At 32.3% G+C, this 4,324-nt stretch overlaps 1 long non-coding RNA gene across 1 annotated transcript in view; it reads right to left on the bottom strand.

The window, feature by feature from the left end:
- The window catches only part of LOC309665756, a 101,972-nt gene that overhangs the window by 8,181 nt on the left and 89,467 nt on the right, over window positions 1-4,324 (bottom strand). The window lies entirely within an intron of this gene.

The following is a 4,324-nucleotide window of genomic DNA, read 5'->3' as shown; positions in this document are numbered from 1 at the left end:
GCCCAAAAATTATTTTTAATTATAGTCTGGTTGACACATATTTGAAGTCCAAAATCCCAGTGATATATCACCACAAATTATTTTTAGCAATTTTTAATTAAGCCGCATTTTGAATTGGCAATAGCAAAGAACTAGAAAGTACCTGATTTGAAAAATGATTTATTGCCCAATCATTATTGTCCATGCTTTCTCAATATCTGGGATGTAAACCAAAAAACAAACAAACAAAAAAAACCTTTACAAACACATACCAAATGACTATAAATTATACCTATTATTCTTTTATTTAGTGGTGAATTACTTAACCCAATATACCCAAAAGGGTTAGAACAAATCAAAATGTTGTTTCAGTACACTCTTTTTAATACAATATTTTTGTATTAAATTCTTTTTTATCTTATTATATGCTTTAAATATATTTTTATCAATACTTTGGTATTGCAGAATTAACCTATGAAATTTATGGAGAATGTCTGCCCTACAACCTAATCAGCCAAGCATCCCCAAGCTAATCAGACTTACATTCCGTCAGAAAAATTCTGCCTTCGTGTTTCAATTCAAACAAACGTATTAATACACTTTTCAAGTGTTATTATAAAAAGACTTGAGGAAATTAATTATATATAAGGAGATTGCCAAAAGCAGTCATTAGGATTAAAATGATGTCAATCACGAATAATTAATGTGTTATGAAAATAATAAATCAGTAAGCTGTTTCTTATTACTTAATTTGTCATAGTTTAGTGAAATATTTAGTTATAAACTCTAAGTTCTTTATAAAGCAGAAGGGATAAGTCTTGGCAATCCTGCAGTACCTGTGTGGGTTTATCAGTTAGCTAAGGATACAGTACCATTGCAAAGCAACCAAGCATGCAACATCAGTGTCCTAGGACAATAAACATTTATTTCTCGCATTTGTTTCTAGTATCAGCTGATCTAGGCTAGCCTGGACTGGGTTTGTCTTCTCTTCTTAACTAGGTTCCTTGATTTTCCTGGGAGTCAGTTCATCTAGGCTGGGCTCAGAGGGGTGTGGCTCAGCTTTTCTGCACATGTCTCTTGTTTTTCTAATTTGAGCAGGCTAACCTGAGCATGTCCTTCACAAGGCGATGGCAGGATCAAAAAAGAGCAAGTGTTTCCAAACACGTAAGCCTCTTGTGGCCTAGGCTAGAAGTTGGCATACTATTTTCTTATTTTATTGGCCAAAGTAGGTCGCAAGGCCAAACCTAGGAGTGGGAAATTGTGCTGGGTCACAGGGAGAGCACATGGTATAGTTGAGTGGTTAAGGACATGGATACAGGAAGGAATGGAGAATGGATGCCATTCAGACTAATTCAGTCTACCACTGCCTGGGTAATGAACTTCAGACTTCAGCTCTTGGAAATAATTAAAAGTGAATCAAATATAAATATCAGACATAATTCAATTGAGTTCATTAGCTACCGTGATCTAACATTTCCTGTATGCTGAAAAAAGGAGAAAGAGAAAATCCTATACTGCTAAAATGTAATCGGTCTGGCAACTGGCATGTAGTTTTATTTTTTGTTAGTAGGAGACAGAAAACATTAAACATTTTATAACATAAAATAAAATTAGGATCATCATTATTGGTATAAATATCTCCTTCTACTTTACAAAATGATTCTAAATATCTTACTAAGGTGTACCAAATTTGAAATAAATTATGTTGAAATTTTACCTCTGAGTTTTAACCAAGATACATTGAAAAACTTGGGTGACGTGAAAAAGCATTCCAGCTACACTTAAAAAAATGAACATCACTCATCTATACTACGTAGGCTATTTGAAAGTTGTCAAGTTCAAGCAATATCTTTTAAGATTTGGCTTGGAATGGGTTTACATGCCTTGATTACCTTGAGGTAGCTATCACAACTTTGCCATATTGTTTTCCTATACAGGATTATGACATCCACATGTTTATTTATTAAAGAGTTTCATTAATATTCATAAGCTAAAACTTGCCTCCTTCCCATAAGTCCTTCACATTTCTTTCTTAGGTTATTATTTGATATTCCTATTTCTGCTCTTGGGAATGAAAATTGTTTTTAATTTTAATTAATGATTCTTTTTTTTGAATAGGAAAGAATCTCAGAACAGTTATTTTCTGGGTTGTTAGTATTTAAATGGATGGCCTCAGGATTTTTACATGTAGGGAATTTTAATTAATGTTTAATAAAGTAAATATTAATTTATACTTTTGAGATGCATGTATATGTTTTATCTTTATTTAATAATTTAGGTACTTTTAAATGACATTCAAAGTTTTAAAGTTTTCCACTGCTGAATTTGCAAAATCTTTAGTTTGAAAGGTCTCTGCTTTCTACTTGTTATTGTTGGTTATAATGAACCATTCAGAATTTCAAAGATCTAAGCCCATTCTCTAAATAAAGTATATAGATACAATGAGGTATGTTTCGCTGCTTGCTGTCTCACTGAAGTATAATTCCCGTTGTCTATCCTTGTAAAGATATTTTTAGCGATTCAAAGCAAGAAAATATGTTCTGAATAAGCTTTTGTTAGAAATTTCCAAGGAATACAGAAAGAGTTTATGGTTCTGTTCTTTTCCTAAAAAGAGTTCTCTTCTACAACCACAATAAAATATGTGTCATGGACATATATTTTGATGTACCTGAAAAAGAAAGTCAGATTTATAACCTCTGGTTAGAATAGGGAAAATATATATATTTGATGTGGATCTAACTATAAGAGTATAAGGGCGATTTAAGCAACTGTCATACAGAGATACAAAAGACAAAATTTTGCTTTAATTTTCTTGCAGTAAAATATGTGTTGTTCTAAATTATTTTTAGTTCAAAGACCGATGGAATCAGTAATTGTTCAAAAAATATTGTCACTCCTTCTCTGAAGTCAATCACAATAACACAACAAAAAGAACTAGAACCCATTACTGTGTCAGTAGCAGACACCTTACTCAGTGCCTGCTGAAAATTGATGGCAAAATAGAGAATGACTCCTTTAATTTGCTCACATTCATCTTGAAAGTCAAAAGACCGAATGGACTATTTTCAAAAGATGGGAAGAGGCAATTTATCTTTGTTCACACTGGACAAAATATCTCTGCCCATCAGCCCCTATACATAAAGTAAATAGAAATAAGGGAAGGTGATTGGGGGAAATGACAACACTGGGGGAGAGGAGGAGAGAAAAGATAACAAGTTTTTAATAAAGGATGACACAATATTAGAGACAGAATTTTTAAAAGGAGAAATCATGGTTAAGACTGAAGAAAAATCAACGGAAACAATAAAAGAAGAATGGAATAAACAGACATGTTACAATGAACTAGAGACAACTATAGTCATGGTAGGAAAGAGAATCTGTGAAACAAACAAAGAAAAAAGAAATAGGGTATTATTACAGTTTAAAATTCTGAACCTCTGATGTTATTGGATTATAACCCATAGAATAATGTAAATATCTACGAGTCCATACTGATATAAATTGAATAAATAAATCAATGAGAAGGGACATCATTTTCCCTATTGAAGAATTCCAATTAATAAATGTTGAAAGAATAAGAGAAAAACAAAATTACCATTAGGCAAACAGCAAAATAATAATAATTGTTGCAGGCATGATCCACCAATGGATGCTAAATTAGTACATAAAATTTTGAGGGGGAACTGAATATTGGAGTAGCCTCAAATATTTTCCCCAAGCAACAGTAACTTACAGGGAAGAAATTCAAGACCCACAGATAGGACCTTAGCCAAGAAATCACTAGTCCTGTCACTAGTAGTAAGACATTGACATTATTACACTCTGAAGGGCACAAAATCACTTCTGTGATCTTTCTGAACATGTATAACCCATGAAATATCAGAAAAAAACAAATGAGAGATATTCTAGAAATTAACTGACTGATACTCTTCCAAATTGCAAGGTCTTGAAAGACAAAGAAAGACTGAAGAATGGTCATAGATTGGAAGAGACTAAGGAGAGAGGAAGACAACTAAATGCAATGTGGAATCTGGGGGAAAAAAGGTCATTAGTGGAAACCTGGTGATATTTAATAAGGTCTGTATTGTAGTTAATAGTAGTATACCAATGTTAATTTCCTGGTTTTGATCTTTTTACTGTGGTTATGTAAGATGTTAACATTAGGGGGCGCTGGGTGAAGGATATATGAAAATTACTATTTTACAACTTAAAATAAATTTTATTGGAATATAGTTGATTTACAATGTTGTATTAGTTTCAGGTGTATAGCAATGTGAATGTTATACATATATCCACTCTTTTTTAGATTATTTTCCCATATAGGCCATTACAGAGTACTGAATAG

This window comes from Balaenoptera physalus, assembly GCF_965194825.1.
Source record: "Balaenoptera physalus genome assembly, chromosome: 8".
Taxonomy (NCBI): domain Eukaryota; kingdom Metazoa; phylum Chordata; class Mammalia; order Artiodactyla; family Balaenopteridae; genus Balaenoptera; species Balaenoptera physalus.
The sequence above is the reverse complement of the archived record's forward strand: the minus strand, read 5'-3'. Positions and strand labels throughout refer to the sequence as shown.